Raw genomic sequence first — 13,212 nt, 5'->3', positions numbered from 1 at the left:
ACATGTTCTTCTTTCCCCTTTCTCCTCTGCAGCACATCCCTTCGAACTGCAAGGTCGTCTGCAGCAGTTCACCGGCTGCCCATGCCCCTGCCGCTTGGACGATTCCGACCAACAAAGCCCCAATCGATGTGGCGCCATGGCCGCACCATGGAGCTAGCATGCAGTTGCACTCGCATCCCATTCGTTCCTCTCTCACTGCCGCCTCCTACCGCCGGACAACTCGCCGCCCCTGATGCGCATCCCCGCCGTCGAGTGGGCGGCTGAGCTCGCCTGTAGGTTACCCTCCCATGCCCAGCAATTCCTCCGGTCGTTGCTGGCCTCTTCGTTCCTGGTGTCCCTCCACCTCATCCATGATGTACCTACCCTCTCCTTGCACTTACATTACTCCCACGCAAGACTGTCGTTTGCTGCTGAGATCTGGCGGTGCTACTTGGGCCTTGTGGTGACGCTGCCGGCTGTGTTCCCCGAGACGCTGCTACAATCAACATGGGTCGCTGCTACAGTAGGCCGCGACGCTGCTACGATCGACAGGTGGCACTGCTGCAACCCCCCGGCAGCACTGCTACGATCAACGGGCGGCGCTGCTGCAACCCCCCGTGCGCTGCTACGATCGACTGGCAGCGCTGCCGAAAAAACCGGTGCGTTGCTACGGTGCGACATTAAATTAAATAAACTTCGTTTTATATTTGTCCATATGGTGTCCGTTGAAATCAAAATAGGGAAAAAGTCATTTCCCTTGTTTCATTTAAAATGTAATAATGTAAATCACATGACGATGATGATAATCAGAACAAACACTGAACACTCAACAGAACAACACATTATGTTTTGTAAACTCTTTTTCATTCTCTATGAATTTTCTATGTAGTTCTTTTTTAACTCTCTGAATTTTCAACAGAACAATCTATATAGAGTTCTTTTTAAACTCTCTGAATTTTCAATAGAACAATCATAGGGCTACTTACGATTATATGGAGTTCTTTTTTAATTCTCTTCGAATTTTCAATTTAAGTTTCAGTTTTCATTAAAAATGAAATCGCTGCTCGATCAAATGCATGTACAGTACAAATACACGCATACCCTTCACACCGCAAGGAGCCAGTAATTAACGGAAACTGAGGCAGTAAAGCATCCATGTCATGCATGCGAGAAAAAAAAATTAGTCTACCAATTCAGCACCGCTACCACCGCAAGTAGCGAAACATGCACCGGTGTCGTCGGAAGGCGATGTTAGCTAAATCAACACAACAATCAGTTGCTCCATCGTATCGTTATTATTTCTTCATTGGAGGCATGCAACGGAAGTATTCATATGCCTTTTGTGTCGTAGAACATACGGCATGCACATGACGAATTCCTAAATCAGAGAAAAGAGAAACGTCCATAGGCAATCGAATCGATGCAGCCCACGTACGGGAGGAGGGGAGAGGTCAGCTGACCTTTAGCTTTGGCAACCTTGTAGTTGGAAACTTGGAACGGAGACCGGGCATGGGCAGGGGGCACCTGGGTGTTGGACGGATGGTCGTTACATTGCGCGTCAGCAAGAGAGAGACGACCTGCCGTCAAATATCAAATAAATTCCGATCCTCTTAGGCCTCAGCACCCATCGTCGCTGGCTTTATCCCCTCGCGCGGCCACCAGGCCTTCCTCCTCTCCGCGTCGATCCCAGCTCGTCTTGCTACGCATCGACGAGCTCAGTCAGATCCTCCGTCGGTCCGTCCGTCCCCTTCGCCGACCTTCTCCATCGACGGCAGTGCACCGGTCCTTGCTCCAGCGCGTGCGGCAGATTTGTTCCGCTCACGGCAGGTTTTTTCTTGAGCAGGCGATGAACGGGGCAATCGAATCTTGTATATGAATGGGATTAGGGATAGCTGGACAACCTCCATGGGACGACTGTACCTGTTCGTTAGAAGATTTCGGTGAGGAGAAGAGATTAAAGTTGAGAACCTCCTCTGCTTCAGGATCCATCACGTATATCAACTTATCATTACTGAAATCAAAATCGCCATTGACACCAACACTATCAAATCAATCTTCTAAATTGCAAAATTCAAAAGTAGAGATCAGGACTACAACTCATACCAACGGTTTGGCATCAGGCGCTGGCCCGACAGTTTCTTGCTGCCGCCGATCCACATGAAGAAATTCCCAGCGGCATGCTCGTCTCCGCCATCGGCAGACTCTCCTATGCCACGTCCCATGCCACTGCCCAGCTCTCATACGCGCCGCACCCTCCGCCGCGGACCTGCTTCCGTGCCCGCGCCACCGGGGACGGGGCAAAGCGTGCCTAGACCTCGTCGATGGTTGGATACCCGGCCTAGCACAACTTTTCCTAGGGGCCGCCCGGTTGGCACACTGCCGTCGGAGCTCTTGCGCGCGTGGCCAGCCGAGCTGATGGGCATCCCCTCCCCCGTGTGACCTTTCCTGAGGTGCCTAGCAGGACGGAAATCTCCAGTCCTACTCCAGTATTGGTTCGTGCTTCGCGACCGTCTCATGGAAATCTCGTTGAGCTTTAGTATCTATGCGCCTCTCTCCGGTCCTCCTCTCTGCTCCTCCGTTCACGGAGCTCCGCGACAGCCATAATTAGTGGCGGCAGCGGGCGGGCGGAACCCAGCATCCTGGCTAGGGACCAGTTTGGAACTTTGGATCGATGCCTAGCGTGCGGAAAGAATCAGGGTAAAATTAAACAGAAAAAACGTTTCGGTTTGTTACTTATGGGTGGCGCGGTGGGTAATTTTCCTCCACTTTTCAGGGTAGGTTTAAGTTGGACGAACGACCGAGGGAGAAACCCTTTTGTTTTTATTATTAGGTATAGATATGAATCTAACATGCCCTCTCAGTATGAGTGATGCAAAGTGGCCACTATAAGATTTATTTAGTCAGATTAATTGGTCATGCATACACTAGTTGTTTTCTATCTTTCCCTACACATGTCAATTAGCGAAATTTATAAGTAAAATCCTAAAATTCAAATAAATTGCTGAAAATTGGAAATAATATTACAGTTGTAGCAAATTACTTAAATCGATCCAGAAAATATGTACATGGCTTCAAGAATCCTTTTGCCGAACTGAGTAGTCCGTAAAGAACGTCCCTTTCGTCAAACTGACATGGCCTTTGATTTGACAAGAGAACACTAATATTTTGGACCTGATTCAGAGTGGTAAAGGCGTACAGCTCGATCAATGCAATGGTACGATGGCTATGCAGCTATACCTATATAGAAGTAGATTACTAGTAGACTTTGGGACACAGAGATTTGGCTTCCGCGGCCGACCCCGAACAAGATTCTTTTACATTTCCGATATATCTTTTCACTGACATTAAATCGCTGAAACTTGGGATCCGCCTGTGGCAGGACCAGCCTGTCTATGGCCCAAAGTCTTATGTGCTCCCGCCCTTCGATTTTGGATGGACGGACAAGATTGCCCAGTCCCATCCCTGTACTGTTCGTTCCAGTTTTCATCCTCCTCCCCGGGGAACCCTCCCCGGAGAGCTCTACACCGACCCCTTATATCCCCACCTGCTTGTCCCTTCCTTCTTCCTCCAGCGATTCATCCCTCGTTCAACAAGTTGTCTAAGAAGAACATGAAGAAGAGTAAGAAGAGGAAGGAGGCGTTGGTGTCTGAGACTAAATCCGCGGTGAAATCCATCCCGCCGAAAGTCCCGCAAACTCCGACTTTGAAAGTGTACCGGCGGCGCCGGAGGACAGGCATGTCTGCGCTTCCATCGCAAGCTCAGTCTGCTTCGGGCTTGTTGGGTCAGGGCAGAGTAATCCAGCAAGAGTCCTGGTAGGTTTTTATCGCCATGTGCATTCTTTGCCCCCATGAACGCAGATTACAGCAAGGCAAACAAATCCAGCTATTTTTTTTTACCCGGGAGAACCAACTATTTGACCGTCTTTCTTCCAGGGCCGCCCGTTCAAGTGTCGCCCTTCCTACCGATGCCGAGAAATCGCCCGTGTTTCGCCAAGATGGTGGGTACGAAGCTCCCCGGTATGTTTCCATCGCCATGCCGAAGTTTGTCTGCCTTCCGGTCGGCTAGCGGATCAAATAATTTAACCGTCTTTCTTCCATGGCGGCTGGTTTCGGCGCCATTCCTACCCAAGTTGGGAAATCGCTCGTTTCTCGCCAACCTCGGTGGGTACGTAGCTCCCCGGTATGTTTCCATCGCCATGCCGGATTTTCGTTGAGTCCTTGCTGGCAGGCGGTGCCAACTAAACCGGCTATCATCTTCCGGGGCCGACGGTTCCAGGCTCGTGCTTTCTACCGCAGGATCCACTTCGTACTTAGCTATCGAGGACCCGTTGTTTGATGAGCACTTGTTAGCTCTCAAGAGCATTAATAATGTATGCACTATATAATATACATCCATTGCTTTTTTTTCTTCCTCTTCATCTCCGTACTGCATGAGGGCTTCTTTAATTCGTAGGACTCCTATAAGAATTGTGTAGCATTTAGATCCTATGAGATTTTTTCCTACATTAGTTGTTTGATTTATAGGAACATATCCTATAGGAACTAATCCTATAGGAATCTAGTAGTGCGAATAATATAGGAATAAAACATTAATTCAACTAGCCATGACATCTCAATCCTATGTTTGTTCCTTTTTTCGAAATGGGGGACATACCACGGCCTCTCGCATCAAAATGATGTATATGGCTGCTTTATTGCTTTCTTCAGTTCATACACAAATTATGACAACTTCTCACGGATCAGCTAGAGTCGACACAAAGATCCACCAACGAAACATAGAAAACAGCGGGTGCCAAAAAGGCAAAAACACATCAGTAAGTAATTCTATGAGGAAACCGCCGACCACCCCGGTCGTAAAAATCCCATGCGGCTGTCTCTAGTCGGTTGCACCCGGACTCCATGATATCCTGCTGATCCTCGGGCGGGAGATAAGAAACATACAGATCTAGTGAATAATCATAGGGATAACCTGCAAGAAGGGATGAGATTTGGGTTTATTAAACACGAATTCATTTTGTGCATTCCAAATAGCCCATAAAATAGCGCATACACCCACTCTAATGTATACAAAATCCTATGCTTTTCCTAATCTTATGATTTTCCTATCCTGTGAATGAAAAAGGATCCCTGATTCGTTACTGGTGAATTTTTCAATGCAGGAAGGGATTATGAGATTATCGGCGATAGCCGCCGAGATCAAGGGCTAGAACATGCATAGGTTTGGTATCCTGAATGCAGAATCAGAGACGATTGCTCAGTCTCCGGGAGAGGAGCAGCCAGTGCGCGCGTGTGCATCTTCGGCCGTGTATGTTTCCATTGCCGTGCCGCAGTTTCATCGCCTCCTTGCTGGATGCCAGATCCAACTACTTAACTGTCTTTCTTCCAGGGATGGCGGTTCCATCGTTGAAGAGGTTCCTATGGACAAGGACTTTGCAGCTCTCAGGCATATTGAAGAGGTTGGCACTCCATTTGTTTATTTCTCCCCCCTCATCTGCACTCTGCATACTTCATTATTGTTGAATTTGCAATGCAGGATGTGATAACACGATTCTCCGTGAAACTGGACCAGATCAAGGGCCACAACACCATCCTTCATAAGAAAATCCGCCACCTCGTGGGCAGGTGCATTTTAAATCGTGCCATATCGGAGGAGAATGCCCGTTTCGTGCAATCTTCTTTTGATAAACGGTACTCAGACGTTGTCGCTGAGTGTAAGAAGTTGAAGAAGGAAGTCAAGGAACTACGCGCCCGACCACCGATGAGTGCGGTCACTGACAAGGCTGGTCAGTGTGATTGCAACTGTGACTGTGAAAGTTTTCGACAGGAAGTGGAGTTGCATGCTGAATATGCGCAATATTTCGAGACGAAGTACTTGAAAGTTTGCACAGAGTGCGATAAGTTGAAGAAGGAAGTCGAGTGTCTCTGCTCCCAGCAGCCAACTATTGCGACATCAGGAGACCAGGGTGTGCTAATTGCATCCAGAATTTTGCAATCGATGAAAAGTTGAATTTGGCTTTGTTGTGCAATATAGCAAGACCTGTTCCTCCTCTTCCTTCGTCTTTTGGCATAATTGCTTTGTCTTCAGTATTGACTCCGGAATGCTTCGTATATTTCTGACGGTTTCTGAATTATGTACAACTTTTGTAATATTGGTCAAACTAGTTTTGACCAGGGTTTTGCCATGTAAAGAAGTCTATACTGACATAAAAAAAGACTACATTGGGGATGAGAATCAATTGGGCCATCTACAATACAGAAAATCTTGCTCGTAGCTGATTTTGGCTAAGAGGGTTTTACTCACATTACATGTGCCACTTTCCTTGTCTGCAAAACAAGTTCCAATAAACGAAGAGGAAAGAAGAGGACATTGTGGGCGAGATTGAACACCTTTTTTATGTGTTAAGCTGAGGCCTCGTTTAGCTAAGGATTTCGACTTAGGCCTAACAGCTCAGCACACCCACAAATAAATCTCCTTGCGTGCACCACTGTCTGCAAAAATAACAAAATTAGCACGCAAGATTAAGAATGAAGTGAATTTAAGTAACTTGGTTAGCTTTTCAAGCAATATTAAGTAACAGTAAGATGGAACTAGCTAGGAGCCTCCACAGCAATTTAACGTTCTAAGCCATCCGATCTGGACATCTAATGGCCTACATTTGCTTAGTAGTTTTGAAGTGTCCGTCACTACAGTTTTACATTGTTGGATCGCCTCAAATAGGCCCGCGTTCGTTGCTGGGCTGCTACTCCAGAAAACGAGCTATGCCTCACCTTGTTTATTGGGCTACAAAATGCTTATATGGACTTAGGGGATCGGGCTTTACACAGTTTTAATGATCACGTAACGCAAGGCCTCATTATGTTTTTTTGCTTCTCCATTTTGCCCACGCTGTCATTGCTCCTGCACCTGCGCCGCCGACGGGAAGGGCACAGAAGAACCGAAAACCGGCGAGTTGACTCCCACCCACGAAGAAACAGCGCTGGCAGGGTACGAACGCCTGCATCTTTCTATTTTCCTTATATTTCAGCCGGATTTAGAATAGATTGAGCACTTTTTTTGTTTCTTCTCCGGCGCCGGCGCCGGCGATGTATGTATGACGAGGAGGCTGTGGAGTAGGCTCCGTCCATGTGGGCCTACGATTCGTCGAACCGCTGGTGTACCCGACCCATTATCGGAGTAACGCCTCTCCTCCCCTTCAACTGGGTGGCGTCGTAATGACCATGTGCAAAGCTGAAACTGCCAACGCCCTAATGATGGTGGTAATTTTGACTCACTCATTCCTGTGATTATTGTTACCCACTCTTCCGGTAATTATGATGATTAATTTGAGTGTCATTGTCAGTTATCTACTCTCGATAAATATGTGGAGCGAGAAATCTTCTTTCCCTTCGACCTCCCATAGTTTATCAGAGATGCTGCTTGCTTAGGGTTTGTTTTCTCCTTGCCTACCATCATGCTTCTTTCTTGTAATTTCATCAATGCTAACATTAGGTAGCCAAATGACTACTGTTATATGTTTCAGGGATTATCGCACTCATTTCTCTGCGGTTTTTTATTCAGGGATTGCTCACAGCAACTGGGTAACCTTAATTTGCGACTATGGCTGCTGGACTGGTGCACTAATCATTTCGCAATGCCTAGCGGCAGGCTTCTGATTTTCCCCGGTGGGTTGTGGTTGATATAAGTGAAGGTTACCTTCCGATCAGGATTATTCATATTCCACCACTTGAAGGAGACGCCTTCCAATCCAGATTGCTGACTTGTTTTGTCAATGTTTAGGTGACTGGCTTCAGTTGTAGTGATTTTGCTGGCAAGTAAAAGCAAATCAGTTCTTAGATTGACAAAGAACTTGGATTAGATGATGTTTTGCTGGTATGGCAAGGAAGAGAATGGGCTCTACTTCAGATGCAAATGAGGTGTTGTTATTGAACTTTTGCTACTCCTGCAGAGTAGGTATACTTTCATTCTTTTGTTGAAACTACATGTTCATCTCTTAATATGTGTATGTTGTCTTTACTTCATTCTTCATTCATGTGTCATTAAATTTTGATATTTAATTTATTCAGGAATTTACTTCTTCCGGCAATTAGGCACATAGTACTGAAGGTAGTCCACCTTATTTGATTATCCATTTATTATATATTGGCGATGCCTGCTACCTCGGTAGGATGATATAATGTGCATGTATTATTCTGAACCATTTCTCTAATTAATTCAGATCTACCATTCCCTTCTTACAGAGTTATTTTAGTTCAGATCTATCGTTCTCAATAGACATCAATGAGGAGCAGTACAGCATCTGCAGTTCGTCAGGTAATCTATATTTTTGCCTGGCAGGCAAATTTGTAATCTCTGTCAATATTTTCAGGGTGGTCGGTCTATGCACTGATGTTTATTGAGCACGGATAGCTTTTGCTCATATGAAAATGGATATTTTTTTAATTATTTCTTCAAGGATGAAACATATTAGTCTTGCTTGGTTAAGTTATATTTCCTCTGAGGTAGCTTAAGTCTTGCACCTTGAATAAGTGAGTCATTTGTAATGGTTGCCTTTTCTTGCCTGCACAAGGGGCAGTGGGGAGCGTACTAAATGGTTAAGTATGATTTTGTTAAAATTGCATAATGTAAATAGTTTGCACTTATTATGTGTTGTTTGGCACTGCAATTTTGTTTGTCTTTAAAAAATCAAGAGACATGTGATGCTTCTTCAACAGTACATGTTGTTATATTTGCATCTTTAACACCCTCTTTTTTCCTTCAATATTCAGATGTTCAGCGTCAAATGTACCAAAAGATTATGTTCATCTACTGGTGAGTGGAGATATCAAGTGTAAGCTAGGCATGCATCGGTACTTTGTATCCTGTAGAAGGAACTGGTTGATTGTGTTCCATTCCTTAAGTTTGGCCCACATTCACAGCTTCAGGGGTTATCCATATGGTTTTCCACCTCCCAACAAATATACCATCAGATGCACTGCAGGTTAGTAACAACGATCCACAATCGATCAAGAAATTAATGATTGTCCTGAATCTTACCTTTCAACACCAACCTATTCATGAGTTCATCCACATACTATTCACCGGAGCGTCGCTAAGATAACTGATTGCAGTGTTCCTTTTATGGGCCACTCTCTGTCATGACACAAGTTCAATAGTAGTAGCAATTTGCCCTCCTTTCTTTGCTCGTCCAAAGAAGCATTCAGAGCATGCATGCACGCACATGAATTTTAATAAAATCGCTCACAATAGAATGAATTTTAATCAAACGCTCGCAGTAGTATGGTTGTCTAAGTATATATATCTGCACCATGTGGGAGTATTGTACCTTTGGTACTGGTTGTAATGTCTTACTTTGCGGGCATTATTCATATTCATTTCCGTAATTATACTAGACTATACCTATAGCGACTATCCTGCTCTTATGCTTAGGAGGACCTGCTCTAGAGATCCTATTATGTTGTTGGCCCTTCCAGTCTTATGTTGCAAGATGTTTTTTCTTTAACCACCCCTTATGTCTCTCCTATATTTCTGATCCATAATTTCCTCTTAAATTCTTGATGAAGAGAAGTTTGGAGAGTCATGTGCCAGCAGAGATCAGGACAGTTAATTAACCAGAAGAGATTGTATTAATGGTGTGTATATGATTTTCAGTGCTGCTCCTATGCTTTAGAGCTAAATTACTTGCAATAAAAAATTCAAGTGTATACTTTGGTATGCAATCTGGCATTTGACTGCTTTAACATGTTAAAATCTTAAGCAGCAACAGTTGCTCTCTTGATTTGGTTGCTATGCATTGGCCGGGCACCAAATATGCTCTTGGTACAGTTACCTTCATCTCTTCCTGTACCAAATCATCTGAAATTAGTTGAAGAATCAAAAATATAGCCTATTTTGGAGAATGGGGAACCTGAAAGTACAAGCTCTAGAAGGACACAAGAACACATGTCTGAGGCTGCAATCATTCCCTGGCTCTAAAATCAAATTTTGTATGGAGTCATTCAGATTTTGGTTCTTTCGCGAGAGTTATACTATGATTTATGTTATTGTTGGAGCATATGATCTGCCTATATCAATAACAGTGGGAAGATCCATATCAGTAGTTACTGTGCTCCATTTCCTCTGGCTAATAAAAAATAATATAGAAACAAGAAGAGATGAGTTCTGTTCGAAGATCTCTTCTTATTTAGCTTTGTAAATTCCCCATCCGCCGTCATGTGATTTCACCCATTGCTCGTTCTGCCTTGCATGTATTGCAGGAGTTCCAGCGCATCATTCCTGCTAGGGGCACCCAAAGTGATATTGTGCCTGTAGCTCAGAAGGTGAATTATGTGTTTACTGGTTTAGTTGTGGTTTATGTTGATTAAGCGAGTTTTTTTTAAAGCTTCAGGTAACTGTCTTGCAGGTTCAGCAAACCTAAAAACGTTAGTATCCGACCTTCATAACTCAAGGAAAACAGATAAAGTCTAGGGAGAATGAGAAAGCAGATAAAGGCCACATGATTCTGTCTGACTTTGTTTACACTGTATCACAATGTTTATTAAACCAAATTTGTGGTCAGCGGCAATAAGCCACTGGCATTATATGTGTTCAAAGTATCGGATATCTTGGGTTCAAATTTATTTCTCCTGTTATTTTCTTGAGATGGGCCCATGGTCGAATAAACAGAATAGAGATATTGACGCCAACCTTCATGTACAAACAGCCGAAGGAAAACTGTTGTGGAATTAACAATCTAAAATGTTCAAACAAATTGCTAAATTTCTCCTAGCAAATATATTCGGGCCTATACCACATCATACTGGCAATATCTGGACTGGTAGCAATCTATCAAACCAATTTCAATGGAACCGAGCCTCGTATGGTACTATAACAAACAGTTCGATTTGTATGATTAAAATAAATGATAGTAGCCTAGAATTGTGTACATTGAGAAGTAACAGAAAATATTCAACTAGACTTGCCTTCCATTCCAGCAATGTACTCATAAATATGATGCAATACGACACAATAAGCTGGATGAATTACTCAACTATCACCGGCGAAGCCCATATACTTCACATTGCTAGATGCCTTCTCCGGCGAACAGATTAAAATTACTCCCTTTGGTTACTTTCCAACATCAACATATTTTTGGAAATTTCTATAGTTTAGTTTGAAAATGGACGGGCACGGCAACGCGTGCGCTATCATGATCTAGTATTCAGAGAAAGAGCACACATGTTCGGCTCGAAATAATCGTAAGAGAAGAACAATAAATCTAAGGCACCCCACTTCATCGGAAGAAGGGGCGCGACAACGCATGGATTCATACCTTGAGTCGACGCTTGCTCGTAGAAGGGCGGCCGCGCCTCGAGGATGTCGGCGACGTCTCCACCTCGGTATCACATGTGACTGCTTCTCGACGGGCGGTGCGCCGCGCCATGTAGAAGATCTTTCAAAAGAGGAGAGCCCGATGACGCTACTGACGCCTCAACCTTGATAGCACCGGCATGTTGCTACGCACTGAGATGCGCCACATGCAAGATTTAGCGGATGCGCCAAATTCAGAGATATGTCATGATCGTTGTAACAATTTTCAACGTGATGATGATTTGATCCTGCACTCGGCCTTGAACATAAGTACTAGTACAGTCTCATAATTTTTTTATCATTATACTTTGCGAGATTTAGCGGATGCGCCAATTTTAGAGATATGTCATGATCGTTGTAACAAATTTCAACGTGATGATGATTTGATCCTGCACTCGGCCTTGAACATAAGTACTAGTACAGTCTCACAAATTTTTTTATCATTATACTTTGCGAGATTTAGCGGATGCGCCAAATTAAGAGATAGATCATGATCATGGTAACACACTTTTCAATGTAATGATGATTTGATGTTGCACTCGACCTTGAACATAAGTACTAGTACGGTCTCACAATGTTGTATCATTATACTTTGCAAGTTTTAGCGGATGCACCCATTTTCAGAGGTAGATCATGATCATGGTAACAAATTTTCGACGTGATGATGATTTGATGTTGCACTCGACCTTGAACAGAAGTACTACTACTGTCTCACATTTTCTTTATCATTATACTTTGCAAGATTTAGAGGATGCGCCAAATTTAGAGATAGATCATGATCATGGTAACAAATTTTCAACGTGATGATGATTTGATGTTGCACTCGGGCTTGAACAGAAGTACCATCTCACAAATTCTTTATCATTATACTTTCCAAGATATAGCGGATGCGCCAATTTCAGAGATAGATCATGATCATGGTAACAAATTTTCAACGTGATGATGATTTGCTGTTGCACTCGGCCTAGAAGAGAAGTACTAGTACGGTCTCACAATTATTTTTATCATTATACTTTGCAAGATCTAGCGGATACGCTAATTTCAGAGATAGATCATGATCATGGTAGTGACCGATATTTAATGTGATGATGATTTGATTTTGAACTCGGCCTTGAACAGAGGTACTAGTACGGTCTCACAATTTTTTATCATTATTCTTGGACGGTAGCCAAATTCAAAATCTCATAGCGGCAAAACTTCCCGCCCACAAAATACAAAAATTTCACACGCTTCCAAATTCCCATTCTACCCCTGTGGAGATGACAGCAAAGTCGGTTGGTGGGGGGGGGGTATGCCCGTCATTTTTTGGATCACCACCTCCCTAGCCCGGAAACCCTCCCAAAAAAAATTCATTTCCCTCAGACCACCCACCGGAACTTCCCAAGTCGCTCTCTCTCCCACCTCCACGACCACCGCACCGGAACATCCCCGCCGGACTTCCCTGGCCTACCCGAGGCCTCGCGATCCTCGTCATCCGGCTGCCTGCCGGAGCCGCTTCATCGACGCCGTCATCAACCGGACCGGATCATCCCCGCCGAACCTCGAAACCATATGCTCATCCCGCAGTCTACCGCAGTCGCTTCGCTGCGGTATCGTCCACCCCACCGGAGCCGCTTCGCCGGATCCGTCGTCCACCGCATCGGATCTTGCTCACCGACACCGCTGTGCACGAACCGGATCTGCTTCACCGGCGCCGTGCATGATCTAAACTCTTCTACTGTCGCTTTTCTATTGCTTGCCTGCAAGTTCTTGTTTAATCTTGGGGGAACCTGTTTGTGCTAACGACACGCCGTTACGTTTTTGCAGATGAGATGAGTAACCATGAAGTGTAATGGCCGTCTCTCCAACCCCAAGTAGCACATGTAGCGTACTTCATCACCGGATCTA

At 44.6% G+C, this 13,212-nt stretch overlaps 1 long non-coding RNA gene across 10 annotated transcripts; it reads left to right on the top strand.

Moving 5' to 3' along the window:
- Window positions 1-6,852: 6,852 nt before the first annotated feature.
- On the top strand, window positions 6,853-10,556 carry LOC124662452. 10 transcript variants are annotated; one of them, XR_006990379.1, is made up of 10 exons: window positions 6,860-7,235; window positions 7,319-7,404; window positions 7,537-7,640; window positions 7,756-7,929; window positions 8,043-8,082; window positions 8,217-8,289; window positions 8,745-8,787; window positions 8,895-8,956; window positions 9,545-10,295; window positions 10,379-10,556. It is a non-coding gene; the product is annotated as an uncharacterized LOC124662452 (long non-coding RNA). The 10 variants fall into 10 exon arrangements; XR_006990378.1 differs by having other exon boundaries at window positions 8,745-8,956; window positions 9,545-9,608; window positions 10,233-10,295; XR_006990376.1 differs by having other exon boundaries at window positions 8,745-8,956; window positions 9,545-9,795; window positions 10,233-10,295.
- Window positions 10,557-13,212: the final 2,656 nt, after the last annotated feature.

This window comes from Lolium rigidum, chromosome 6, assembly GCF_022539505.1.
Source record: "Lolium rigidum isolate FL_2022 chromosome 6, APGP_CSIRO_Lrig_0.1, whole genome shotgun sequence".
Classification (NCBI taxonomy): Eukaryota; Viridiplantae; Streptophyta; class Magnoliopsida; order Poales; family Poaceae; genus Lolium; species Lolium rigidum.
The sequence above is the reverse complement of the archived record's forward strand: the minus strand, read 5'-3'. Positions and strand labels throughout refer to the sequence as shown.